This window comes from Anas acuta, chromosome 15, assembly GCF_963932015.1.
Source record: "Anas acuta chromosome 15, bAnaAcu1.1, whole genome shotgun sequence".
Classification (NCBI taxonomy): Eukaryota; Metazoa; Chordata; class Aves; order Anseriformes; family Anatidae; genus Anas; species Anas acuta.
This window is the reverse complement of record NC_088993.1, coordinates 1,550,174-1,564,793: the sequence shown is the minus strand read 5'-3', so window position 1 is coordinate 1,564,793 and position 14,620 is coordinate 1,550,174. Positions and strand designations below refer to the sequence as shown.

Below are 14,620 nucleotides of genomic sequence, written 5' to 3'. Positions count from 1 at the left end.
TGGATCCTACCTGCCACATTACTAATAGACTCTGAATGATTTCTCTCAGCTATTGAGTATACACCATCAGTTCTACATTTCATTTCCAGTTTGATCCTGCCAAACTCAACAGTACGCTCCTATGACAGCTGTTCAGTGGCTCGGGTCTAGATTGGGAAGTTTGTCTTTTACTGATGTTCTGCAGGACTGATTTGCTAGATCTGATAAACAAATCAGAGCTGATACCTGCTGTAAGCTCTCATTGTACTTTAATACACAAAGGTGTCTCATATTCAGCACTATGGAGGTTAACACAAATAACAGAACAAAGAGTTGTCATAAAATCTTGAAAAATTACAGTCTATCCCAGCCAAATATTCCTGCCATAGGTTAGCACTGTTTCTGACATTTATTGGATCTTTCTTTTAGCCATTTTAGCTCCCTAATGTGACATGGTTTGACTTTTTTTTTTTTTTTCTCTTTTTTCTAAGTTAGCAAGTAGTCTTGACTCTGGAAGGGTTTAAGAGACAGTACAAAGGATGAGGTGGGATTCTATAGCCCAGGCACAGCGATGGATAAAAAGAACAGCCAAGATTGTGTGGGGGAGTTACTGGATTGTGTCAGCTGTCTGTGACACCATACCCTCAAGTTGTTTAGAAAACACCCTGCCTATATTGTTTCTATTGCACAAAGTAAACAGCTGTCAGCCTTCTTGTTACTGGCTCACAAGAAAGAGCTAAAATTGTTGAGAAAAATCTGCCTTCAGGAATGCAAAATATAGACTGGGACAAGTTTTACGTACCAAGCTTGCCCAGTGTCCTAAGAGGGGGCACGTTTTTATTTAGAGCAGCTCAAAGAAGGGTTATACTGCCCAATCTGTTGGGGGACAAGCCATTTGGACTAAGTCCTTCAGGCTGCCTTCAATACCTCATGCGGGGATTACATACACAGTATGGGTCAGTCTGCTTTTTCAGTGAGTCTGCTTTTACCTGCTCATCAACTTCAGTTTGGAGAATCACAATATGTGTGTTACACAAATGTAGTGAAGGCACTTCAGTGTTCGTGTAGCTCCAGGAGGGAGGTGGAAGGAACTTCTAGTATTGGTGGGAAGAGGAGCATGATCTGTCATGTATGAATGGTGAAAGCAATTGCTTTATAACTCCTTTTGTTTTAATGTGATTCTTTCTCACTCCACATGAGTAATGCATCTGCCATATCTCAAAGAGTCAACTCACTGTTTTAAGGGAAGTCATGGAAATTCTGCATAGCAATATCATAATAAGTGAATGTACACCACCCTCCCAATGCCAAATTTGCTGTTATTATTTTCAAACAACTCCACTGATCTCTGCTTTTGTTCCCACTTACCTGAGTCTATTCCCCTTACCTCACCAGATGTGGAAAGACTCATTAGCCTATTTTGTGTCTGCATGTGCAGACCACACCACATCCACCTCCTCTCATTTGCTTTCTCCCACTTGCTGGCAGTGATACAAGCTCTCAGGACTCCTGCTCTCAGAAGTTATATCTCTGACAGGTAGATTCAAGCTTGCCAGCCAGTAGGTGGGTGGCTGCCTTTAGACCATTAACGAGACAAAATGACTAGTAGCCAGAGCAAGCTGCATCAGAGCCAGCCCGTCCTGTGTTGCAAAACTTCCCACAGGTGCCTATAGAGGCACAGGGGGAGAAAACCTTCCTAGCTCTGTCCTCTGCTTTCATCTGGCTCAAGCAGGTCCAAACTTACTCCCTATCCCTCTGCAAGGACAGGGCAGATTTCACAACTTGTGTTAACAACCATTTTGGAAATCCCACACAAGAAGACATAGATAGGTAAATGCTACGATATTTTCCTTATAGACTTCTCCTCAGAAGTGGTAGGGAAATCCCCAGTCATTGCAGGTGAGGGCACAGCCCTTCCAGTTCTAGATTCTCCGGCTTTTGGAGCACGAGAACTTGGATACCTGCCCTCCTCTCTGTCCTTTCTCTGCCTTGCTCACTTGCAGCAAGGCAGAGAAAGCACTAGTGCAGCACTTTTGCAAGGCATCTGAAGCCTGCAGAGTTGTTTTAAACGGGATTCCCATCCCACAGATTGTGTGCGAGTGCAAATAAACTCCTTAAGTGTCACTGGGGTGGAAAAGAAGAGTGAATGGTTTTGTGATGTGATTTCTCTCTGTTGCCTCTGTAGAAAGCTCTCTGCAAAGCCTGGGTTGTTTATGCAAAGCAACCAAACCCCTTTCCATAGGAACTGGTAGCTAAATATTGGTCAAAGTCCAGCTATTAGGTTTATAGAGCACTAGTGGAATACAATATACAAGCATTTTTCTTATTTCTTCTCCCTGCATCAACAAGAGTGAGCAGCGGACTTCATGGAACTACGTGTCCTCCAGATGTGCCCAGTTCTGGCGTTGGTGGAGGGTCTTCACCCAAGGCTTCTGTGTGCTTGCTGGAAAACAGAAGCTGCTGGAAAACAGGCTGTAAGGAGCACGTATCCATCATCCAGAGCTCGGTGCAGGTCTGGTTATTTCATTACACAGTCATCCATAGCTAGGTATAAGGCCACAGGGCAGAAGTAAGTCTGCACTGAGCAGCATAAATATATGGTATCTTTCTGTGAGGGATGAACAGTCAAGAATTTCATAGAGGAGGCCTTATCCTCAACATTCAGTAGGTCTTACATGTGATTACATGTCAGAGCAGTTGACCGAATGACCGTATCTAAGCCTGAAGTCCCTTGTGTATTAGGAAAGTCATATATGAAATGGAGAATCAAAGGATTTAATTTATGTAGGAGCCTTCTGTGAAACAGAGGAACAGAAGAAGGGAAGGAAAAGCCCTCAGTAAAACTAACAAAAGCCTGTACAAACAATACAATTCCCAAGCAAATCATCTTTCCAAGAAAATTGATAATCAGATGTGAAAATCCTGAATCAGATATGGCCATGGTGTTCAGCTATGTCTTTTGGGATTTTTCTACATAAAGCAAAGGAAAGAGCAAAATCCTCACCTCATAAAACCTCACTGTTATTCGTGTTGTGAGAAAGAAAAAAAAAGCAGAATGGAGCTGTTAAATATTTGACCACTGGCAAGCTGAGGAAATTCAAGAGCAAGCAAATTCAAATTTATCTTTGATGAGGTGCCAATTAACCTGATGTGCAGCATGATTCTCCTAAATTAGGTCAAATACTTTCTGATAGATGTAAAACCAAGTGCCGATGAGGAAGCACTTCTGACTTTCTTGTATTCTAACACCTGAACTTCCTGCCAACCACCAACATCCTGTTTCTGTTACTGTCAGAGCCACTCATACATTTTACAGTCAGATCTGATTAGGGCAGGCCAGGTGGCATTATTTGATGGGCCATTGTATGGTGAGTAAGCTTTTCTACTGAAATCAAGGCTTTTGACTAGCCATAGGTGGGAGAACTTGTGTTGTATCAGCCTGATACATGCACAGTCTAGACCTGCCTTTGCTGCCACTATGATCAATAGCAAAAATACCCCAACTCCAGTAAAAAATCACAAAAGTGTATGTTTCTTGAAAAAAAATCTCCTTTTCATGCCTTTGCTCCTGACTGCCTTAGGTATATGGATGGCCTCACCCTTTCACAGCCTTCCACAATCAAACACCAAAGTCCCGAGGAAGTTGCTGTATTTGCCAAGATTTTTTTTTTTTTCCTCCCCAGTAGTCTAGTGGTGAGAGCAGTTGCTTCCAGCCAGATATGGTGCTGGGAGGGGAAGAGGTTCAAGTCCTTGTTGCCTCACTCTGAGGCTTTGTGGTGGAGGGGAAGGGGCTTTGCTCTGTGGAGGAGAGGTGGGATCTGTGCAAAAGGCTGGTCTGAGCAGGGGAGGTCTGCAACCCCCTGCCTAGATCACTCCCCAGGCTAGAGAAATCCTGCAGTTTAGTCATTGCTCCAGAATTATTGTTGGATTTTAGTCATTCACAGTTTCTTTTCCTTCTATTTTCCTTCTCCTTTCCTTTTCTTTCTCCTGTGTGAACCTAACTCTCCAGAGGCTGGATTCCTTTTCCTAGACTTGCTTCTATCAGCTTCATTTCCTAAAGTGGATGAAGCAGAGATCACAGACTGCAGTATTCCCAAAGCAGTGCTAGCATGTGCACGTCTCAGCTCCAACTTGGTTATATGGAAATACATCGTTCTTTTAAACCTATAGAAAAAATAAGATTAGACCAGATGTGGAATGTTGACTAGGTCATCCTCCTCAAAACTCTTAATATTGAATCGTCCAGAGCAGAAAACATGAACTGATTTGTAAAGTAAAAACTGAGTTCAGTGAAAAGCTCATTGCTCCCCTGCCACCCTCATTAATAATATTAGCAAATATTGTTTGATGATACTCTTTTCCCCTTCTCAGCCTTTAATTTCCTGGAGAATTGTACCTGAAGGGGGAATTTAAAGGATTGTGACTGTGAGATATGTTCTTTAACTGCAGTGGTTCCGGTGTGAAGGTGTGGTTGTTTTACAGCAAAATGTGCCATTTGTTGAACACCCTGTGTGGAGCAGGCGACTGGCTGCTTAGATTTGTGGCCGTTATGTCTCTTTAAAATGACATTAATAGCAAACAGCATTACCACGTGCAATTTAGCTGTTTAGGAGTTACCAAGAGAAGATAGTATTTATGCCAGCTTTTTCATGACAGGTCAATTATTTTGTTAGCACAGGCAACAGTGTATTTGTATTGTGCAACTCTTCCTAGGAACTGAACTGCACTGGAGGACAGGAAATCATGGGAAGTAGGATGGACTTGAATTAAAAGGAATGGATTTGTTTTTCTTGCTTTTGAATGCCAGTGCCTGTTGAGCTGCAACGACATACTGTACAATCTGTGTTTCTCATTATGCAACTAAGGAAAAGTAAAACCTGCAGAAGTTTAAAATAAAAGTGAGTGGAGTGCAGTTATTTTTGAGTTTAGTTTCTTTTCCCTTGTTCTGTTTCACCGTGGTGACACATGGTCTCCTCAGGTCAAAACTTTTTATTTTGTGAGAACTTTGCAAGGTGCTATTTTACAGAACTTCCTGAGGTGAACTTTAGCCAAAACTGTCTTAATCTAAAGGAATAAATGACCACCTAACTCAATGCACAGTGTTTAAAATTCAGCCTCTTCTGTAAATTTTATAGCTGGTGAGGCCAAGTTACTTTCATAATCTGCCTGCTACATAAGGACTTTATGACTCAGACTGGGGGAGGTTCATAAATACTTTGCCCTTGATTATCTAAAAAGACACTATGTTATGCAGGTGTTTAATAGATGTCTCCTCCCACTCCCTTTTTTTCTTCTACAATCAGCATCTTATGTTAATTGCAAAATAGTGCACTTACTGTGGATTAAACTTGAATAAAAGGGATTGCATATTTCTGCTCAGGCACTAAAGGCTGTTAAAACTGACCTGCACTAAATTCAAGCTTGAAAAATTTGGACCACCAGAAGTACAAATTGTATGGCAATTAATTTTTGGACTTCTTCAAGTCCTCAATAAGGGCTCAGGCCCTTCGCCTTTCTTCAGTGGACAGTGAGCAGTTTTTGGAGTGTGCTGATATGTGTAACATCTTAATCTTGGAATAAACAGCTCTATATTAGCTATATAGTTATTCTGCACTTGGTGCTCCTTTTTAATAATAGTTCCCTTGCCAGCTGTATGTCCTCACAGCTGTTGATCCCTCTTTCAAAATCCAGGTCATGTTTTCTCTGGATCTCTCAAACACATCACCTCCTTCCAAACTTTCTCAGCCTTCCAGGATGCTTTCCAGTCCCCCACATTTCACACAATTTTTTCCTTTAGAAAGAGAATATTTTATCTCAAGGTTAGTTTTCAGCTCAGCTCAGTTTCTGTTGACTTCGGCAGAGATTGAATTAGGCTCTTTAAGAAACCCTGAAGACCTCTGTCTATTCCTTGAACCTGGCATTTCAATTCAGTGTTCAAGATAGTGTCATTACGCATGTGCTTATAAACTGACTCAAAGCCCATTTACACCACCTTGGCATATGCCTATGGGTCATGTTTTGCATTTACGCTTGATTACCCTCAGTGTGTTTGTACACAATGTTAACAGATAACAGTTTGTATACTATGTAGCTGCAACAGGCCAGGATGCAGCATTCAGCTTTTCCTTTCACTCAGAACAGAAGCTCAGGTTGGGAGGATAAGCTGCAGTGCTGTAAACTTTAAGGAGTCAAGAGAGATTATTCATCGCCAGTAGAAATGCCACTGCTAAAACCCACCTGGGCTTCCAGTCTCCAGACATATTTTGGACAGAGGGGAGACCTTCTGCATTTTTTAAAATGACAGTGTTCTTAAAAACTATACTGAAATTATAAAGGAAATGAAATCTGTAGAAAAGCAAGGAGAAAATAATATGGATGGCTGAGCAAGCCATTCAAAGCCCTGGACTGTGGAGTCCTCACTCTATACTCAACATAGACATAGCATTACATGTTGTCCTCATTTGTGCCTTTTATAGTAGATTCAGAAATGGCATGGAAGTCCCATGCTATTTCAATAGCATGGGACTAACAATTTCAACCTGTGATTGAAATTGTTGCTATATTAACCTTGGAAAGGAGCTTATGTAGTTTTGCATGCAGTGCATAAATTACACACATCAGGAAGAAAGATTACCTGGTTTTTATTAGTTCCAGAGTATAATAAAAAGATATACTGTACAACTCACAGAGTTCACATGAAAAATTTCTTCCTCATTAGGCACACTGGTTTAAAAAGTAGATGTCGAACAATAATTAGACATCTGGGAAAATAATCAGCAAATACTTCTTGGTACCTAGACCAAGACTTATATACCCCAAGACTCTTTCTAAATATATGTGTGTATTACAGCACAGGTAAGGGAATGAGAGCATAGGGAGGTTTATGGACTGGGGGCTGAAATATTGAGAGACTCCTATCCTACTGTCAGAAAGGTGTGCTTTAGGGAGTTGTGGTTTCAGCAGGGCAGCTCTAATGGCCAAAAGATAGACCATACTGAACTAAAAAAAAAAAAAAAAAGGTGACCAATTACAAGAACAATATTGTTTGTAAATGCTAGCTGGACAGCTGCTTGGTCATACGCTCTGTTAGCACTGCTCAGCCAGTCACTGGCTTTTTCTGTGCAGCAGCAGTGATGAGATGAGAAAACTTACAGCAGCCAGAAACTCTTGTAGGAAAATGGAAATCATATTACTTTACCAAGAGTGCTGGGCTGAGAATACTGGAACTGAAATTATTACCTTTGCGAAAGGCACCATCTATTTTGCGTATAATTATACAAATATAGTACATGCCAAGCCTGCAAAGGTGATAGCTACATGATATGCTGCAGAGCTGTGGACCAAACAAGTGCAGCCAGTGCTCTGGAGCACCACGCTTGCTCTCTATTACACTTTCTTGTCTGGGAAAAGCATCCCTTGGCTGCTGACTTTGTAAAGTTGGCCTGACAAGTGTATTCTCTTCCTGCAGAACCAGAATTCTTCCTGCTTCTCCTTTCTTCCTGGTTTTCCACGTCAAATAGACCCACATTTGCGTAAGACAGCAACTTGCATACAGTACATTTATTTACAGGACAGTGATAGATATTTCATTAATCACAATTACTGAGTAACTGCAAGATTAGATAGAGGAGGTCCTTGTACTTGAAAAGGGAAATTCCTCTCTCCTGCCTGAAAAAGGCTTTGAGGTACTGAACAGATGTTTGAATTTGTTTTAAGCAGAAGGTAATAGCTATCTTGTGTTTGTAAAACTTTCATGGCTTGCTTTGTTTTATTTCAGATAGCTGGCCTCCTTGTGAACAGGGACAAACCAGGGGAACCATCCTCACAGTGTCATCTAATTTAGAGATCTAATTGCCCCATTAGCAATTAGACATTGGCCTTTGAAAGCTTTTGACTTGCACCTGTCAGAGGTCTAAAGTAGACGTAATCAACAGTCTACCTGGTGAGGGTAAGTGGAAGTATAAGGGGGACAGAAAACCAAAAATAATCTCTGAAGTATTTGGCAAAAACTTTTTCTGAAAGAGCCATCTACTTAAATATGTGCTAGGGGTCTAGCAAGGGGGGTTACTGTTTTTCGTCTGAGGAGAGCAATGGAAGTAGCTAGTAGTCTTACTCCTTCTGTAGCATAATTATCTAATTATCTCCCAAATTCATACCAGTGATGTTAGAGACCATATCTATCCCACCTCTGTGCCAAGAGATACGCTGTCTCCAGCTCCGTGTCTCTCTAGGTTGCCTGAACAGTGATGGCACGTGGGCAGGTCAAGAAATAACCAAACAGGACACTTCCACTGAGTGTTACAAAGTCATTAAGCCTTAGTCCACTATCTGTCGCAACTTACTGGGAGAGTACTTTACGTTCATTTCTGTTTTCAGTGCTCTGTTGGGGAACTAGAAGTCATTTGAATCCCTGAGAGGATACCTAAAATCTCAGCCTGAAAGTTCAATCTGACTCAAATTCCAGTAATAATTGGTTTCTGCTGTAGGGAAGTTGATTAGGGGAAAGTTTGGTTAGGGCAAAAATGTAACGTAGGTATTGGTTTCAGTTTGAAGGGCAAATGGAGATTTGCAAATACTCTGCAGAGCTAGAAGGAATGGGGGCAGAAAATTGCCCATGATCTTGCATACCCACTTTCGGTATCAAAACTGAAGAGCATAGATAGGATTTCACCTCACCCTCAACCTCAACCTGTGAATTAGCTGGAGCTCTATCAGATAAGAAATCTTCATGATGCAAACATAGCTGTTAGCTTTCGTTTTAAGATAACACTTACTGTTATTTAAAAATATTATCTATAGTAACATTGATCTTCCATGGAAACTGATTTCACACAGGAACCATGTTTTCACTCCAGATGCATGCATATTCTGAAACGTTGTTCAGCCCCTTTGGTATGGTTATTTTACTTTTTCCCAGAACACACACATAAGTTGTGACTAGAACAGATTTACCAGGAGAAATAATGGGTCTGCAGTGGGTCTCTCTGCCCACTCACACTGTGTCTCACAGAGTGTTCTTGGGCTCAGGACCTTTGGGAGCAATACCACGCTGGGGCTTCTTCCACTCTCCTGCAGCTGGAGGTGGCTTCTCCTGTGCTCATGCTGCCTGCATGGTACCTATGAGACCTACAGACCTTATTTTTTTACTTAAATCCTGTGAAAGAAGGAGGGGATTGGTGAAATTATCCCAGATCTTCAGCCTAAGGTGAATGTAACTGAATTCAGAGGCTTCATTTCCATTGAAAACATTTTCATCCTCCAGCACACTGGAAACCTTTTATTCTACCCTGACTTATCCTAGGAGCATCGTAAGCGAATTAAAATATTGCTTTACAGCTACACAGAAGGTGTGGACTTCAGGACCTGATTCCACCTCCCATCTCAAGCTATGTCCCTATTCCCTGTTCTCTGCTTCTGCTGCCACCACCACTAAATGTCCCAGCATTCATCATAGTACAGTCACCCTTTACTACCATCTCCTCTCAAAATTTGCAAATTATTTCTCATATTTTGTTTTTTCTTGGTTGCTACTTAGTTTGTTCTTTCCCTTTCTCATCATTAACATGCTCACCTGTGTACACATCATGTGTCCTGACTACTGAAACCATTGATCTCTTTTCTTCTACCCAAAATCCTCAGGAGAGTGTCAGAACACCAGTTAGCAGTGGAATAAGAAAGGCCAAAGGATTGTTTGCTTTTTTAACAGAACCCGGATGTTCAGTTGCATTATAAAAAGGAAATAAAAGGGAGTGAAGAAATGCCAAGAGCTCTGACACCATCTGAATAAAGGCCTAAGCTGTTCATCCAACTGGGTGCACTCTCCGGGCCTTATATCTGTGTGGCCTGCACATCTTATTTCAGTACAGTAGTTACAGCTTCTTCACTATCTTCATTTCCACTGCCTGAAAGAGCGAGGAACATAAAGACTGTAAGTTCTTTATAAAGACTTCAAGTTCCTTCCTTTCTCCATATGCTCTGCTAAGACTGGTGATCCAGGCTTTCCTCTTTCTTTACCTGTTACCAAGCTCAGTAAGCAGTGGGTGATTATTAGCTCACCTTACCCAGTCTTGTGCCCGCTCCTATACTGTCAGGTAAGGAAGAAAAATGTCCCATCAGCTTTAGGGCTTTTTCTTCCTCTGCTGCCACTGTCCAAGCTGAGTTTTACTTTCAACAACCTTTGCTCTAGCCAGAGCAGAATACATGAAATTTGCTCATAGTTACAAAGACTCCTCTTGTTTTTAGTAAAAACTTGTCAGCTGCATATTTGTTCTCCAATATTTCAAACACATCTACCACCATTATCATCTTTATGTTATTTTCCTTTGATGACAGACTCAAGCCTCTCCTTGTATTTCAGTGCTGGGATCTGGTCTTCAGTTTTGCATTAAATTGAGGCTTCTCTGCTTCTTAAAAAAGTTATACTTCCCACAACTCTTCTACCTCCACATTTTCTTTCCTCGCAATGCTGTGATGACCAGTTCATAGCATCTTGGTTGGATGAAAATTTTGTTTTTTATCTTGCCACCATTTCAGAAACACAGCTTTAGAATTTATGTTGCAATGCACCTGCAGCCATGTCATGCTGCTTTTATACTGGAAAGAGGACTGTGCGTGGGTGCCTGGCTGAGCATGTTGATGGTCAGAAAAGACAAGTTTGCATTGCAAGGTGTGTTAGCTGGTGGAAGAGTGCATGGAGTAAGTTCTTCAGTGCTTGACATCCTTCAGCTGAGATTGGATGTTTGCCTAAAAACTCTGGGGAAATTTAATTGCACATACCTGGCTTTGACAGCATTCACTTACACAGGGATAACTATGTGTTTTGCAAGCCTAACTTATACAGTGTGAGGAATTCCTGGTGAAAACTCAGAGGCCTTTTCATTCTCTTATTCACATCAGTAGTCAAACTGGATGAATGTACTGGTTTCTCTTAGCCTTCAAATCTTTCTAGTGTGTAGAGGTACTGTAAAATGTAAGTAAGGGCCATTAGGAACTAATGGCACACTTATCATTGCTAGGGCTGGTCCACAACTTGCATTAGGCTAACAGCACAGTCTGTATGTCCTGAGCACATGTAATGCTGTAAGTGTGGAGGTGTCTGGGTCAGAGCATCCTCTTGGGTGTTCTGGCATATTCTGAATCTGTCTGTGGAGTGTCTCCCTGCAAACCTGAGCACATTTGGCTCACTGTATTCAATATGGATAACTAACAGTTGTGGAATTCAGCCACATGTAAATAAGGACTTGGTTAGGATTAAATCCATGTCTCTTTCTTGTAACAAAAATAGAATAAAAACAGAATGAGTTATGTTGGAAAGAAGGAAACGTAGTGAATACTTCTATGAAAGTGTTTGGCAATAGATGAGTGCCTAAGAAGCCTCTGGTTAAAGACATTATAGTGGTATATTATTGATTTTACCATGCAGTCAGGACTTTATCACCATGGCTGAAGGGATCAAGCATGCCTACAAGTACCACACAGCAGCCAGTGGATTTTATTTGGTGAAAAATGAACAAATCCTTGCACTTGCTTTGTTACAGTTAGCAACAGAGAGCAAACAAAACAGAACTCCGTTAGTGAAGGTTAACCTTTTTGATCATGAGCAGGAGCAGGCCAGGCAGTAGTGATTCACAGGAGATGGAACTCATTAAGGGTGATGAGTAGATTTATTAAACTTCTACATGGCTGGGAGTTACAAAAAAATAAAAATAATAGCAAAAAATACCTATAACTGAGATTAAAATAGCAGAAAGATGATCCTACTTTGCCTTGATAATCTTATCAAGAGAAGTAGAGTGAAGGAAGCTGAGCAAACATGGCTTATAGGACAGTTAATTTTTTGTTTTATCCTGCCTGGCTTCTATTCTATCCTCATGATACCCTCTCTTATCCTAGCCGAAGGCTGTTGGGTAATTGCTTTGCTATGCACAAGCATCATCTCCATTGTTCTGGTCTTCAAAATTCACATCCAAAACATGTTGCTGAGGTCCAGACATGGGGGGAAATACTTTTGGTGTGTGGCTAATGCCCATCAGTCTTCTAATTCTCTGGCCTTTGCTGCTTTGTGGACCTTGAGGATAAGGACATGCAGAAACGGTTGGGAGGGATCGAGTTTTCTTTATGTGCCCTGCTGGCTTGCGTTTCTGTTTCTCCATGGTGGCACAAACGACAGTTTGGGGCCAGGCACAGCAAATCTGTCTGCCATGCTGAGAAGCAGCTGTAGAGGAGAAAGTCAGATCCAGGGACAGGATCTGAGTACCATGTAGTACATCAGCTAAGTCAGCAACAATGAAGGGTCTTGAATGGCATTTAGCAGTCAAAATATGCTTGAGACCCTCTGCACATGCAGGTGGTAGCCTACACTTTGCAAAGAAAGCAACATGGAGTCCCAACTAAGTTGCTGTTGTGCAAGCCTTTGTCTCAAAGCTGGAAGAAATGAATACATGCATTGCTTACACAGCTGCCAGCACCGTGAATGGAGGGGCAGAAGTAGAGCCAGGGGCTGAATGAGAGCACAATGGGAAAGGATGGCATTGGATCTGAACAAGGTGCAGGAGGTGGATGCATTGTTCAATGGAGGATTAAGTATGGGCTGGGTGAAGAGCATTGATGGCTAGATACAGTCAGCATGTTGCCCTAGGGGATACCTTTTTCTTGACTTGAAAATAGCATCAGTGCTGACTGCAGCTGAAGCCTCACTTCTTGTAAATGACTTCAATAATAACAGAATTAGTGTGACCACAGCTTCGCAGCGGGTGAGGTTATGCTTGTCATTCAAGCAGCTCCTATCAAGCATCCAATAACCCTTTGCAGCTGAATTAACCAGACACCTACAGTTCTATTAATTAGCTCCAGTCGTTAGCAAGTGTTTTACAGCTGCAGCATGGTATGTAAATTAACTTACCCTGAAAGCAAATGTGTCTTTCAGTCTTTAAAAAGCCAGGAAGCCCTAGCCTTGCTGCCTGTACAGCTGTACATGAGCAGGGATGGGGTGGGTGCCCCAGTGGGATGCAGAGGGACAGACACCCTGGGGGTGATGCAGCCCTGCTGCAAACGGCTTTAATTTGTGCTGCAAATTATTTCAAATCTGTCCCTTCCCCACTGGCTATCAGCACGGCAGTCTCTTTCCAGAGCTTAGGTCTGCTCCTGAGCACAGTGCCAATTCTTCCACAGTCTTTCCCCAGATTGAATGTTTACTTCACTTCCTAGCCACAGCCAGGAGTGAAAAGGTCAGAGAAAAGAGCTGGGCAGGAAGGGGAGGGACTGCAAGCACCACTCTTAGTGTGCTAGTTAGCAGAGAGGGTTGAAATCACTGCACTGTTATGTGTTTCTATTGCTCTGGGGGAGAAATGCAGTTAATTTGACAATGCCGGTACTTTATTTAAACAGAGAATGAGAGATTTGGCAGCTGGCATTGCTACAGAAATCTTCAGGAGATGCCTGCTGTGCCTGTAGGTGTGACAGAGTCCCTAAATCAGTGCCTGCAGGTGCTTTAGAGAGCTCTTCCTTAGAGGGTGGGTCAGAGTGATGTTGTGAATGCACAAACTGCCCAAGGACTTTGTGTTTTGGAGCAGCCTACAGATACCTGCCAGAGATCAGCCTGGCAGCTGTGTTGTGTGCTGGAGAGAGAGCAGCAAAGGAAAGAAAGGGGAAGAGCAAGGGAGGTGGAAAAATAGGTAGTTTAAAAACACAGGCCAGCTTTATCTCCTTTTTTATTAAGAGACCTTATAGCCACTTCTGGCCTTCTTCTTCTCTAAGGACATCTTTATTTTTTTTACTTTCTTTTTCTGAGCTACCTCATGTTTGCATTTCACATTAAAGACACAAGGAAGGGATTTAGGCATTTCACTTGGGAAGATACGGATCACTTCTCCTAAGCGTACTCTGAAAGAAAGTAGGTTTACTTCTGTCACGAAGAAACCAAAATGTGCTCAGTCTTTATTCTTTTCATTCCATGTCCCTCATTGGGAAGCCTCTTACCATAAATCTACTTCTAGTTTTGTTTTCCTTAAGGACGCTGGAGAACCTTTTAAGTCACCTTGTTCTACTGCTGTTACCTGGGCACTCATATAAAAAGGTAGGAGTCATTCACTTGGGGCCTGAGGGGTTAAAACACCATACAGATGGGGCTGGGAAAGGAGGACAGGGAGCAGGATAATAATCTCTGCTGACTGCAAACCAGTTTGGCAGACTTCACCCTAGAGTTTTTTTCCAGCTTAACTTCTTAAAACTGTTTGCATTCAGTCACTTTGCTCCGTTCTTGTAGCTGCTGCATCTCGTGGTGTTTGTGGGTTCCCCAGTTTATTCACTGTTGTGGGAAAGTAGTGTTTGGCAACTAATTCCAGCTTTAAACAGAAATAACAGAAATGCTGCCTGATGGTCTCAGCCAGGGGTGGCTGACAAGGGAGCAGGAGACTGCTTTGCTGGACACAACAAAGAGTGGTTTTAGGGAAGCAGCACAGTAAAGAGTCATATTATAATTAATACCTGTATGGTCATTAGTTTTCTCCTTGTCACAATGGCCAAAGCACCGTGAGTGATCTTTAGTAATGTTTGAGCATGAAACCTATTTATATTCTGACAAATTATCACTGACAGAAGAGCTGACTTGGTAAAGTAACTTGTGCCTTACTTGAATTAATTT

General features: G+C 41.9%; 1 long non-coding RNA gene across 1 annotated transcript; it reads right to left on the bottom strand.

Moving 5' to 3' along the window:
* Positions 1–1,946: 1,946 nt before the first annotated feature.
* Positions 1,947–3,842, bottom strand: LOC137864942 (uncharacterized). Its single transcript, XR_011101699.1, has 2 exons — positions 2,984–3,842; positions 1,947–2,774 (listed from the first exon to the last, which is right to left on the bottom strand). It is a non-coding gene; the product is annotated as an uncharacterized lncRNA (long non-coding RNA).
* Positions 3,843–14,620: the final 10,778 nt, after the last annotated feature.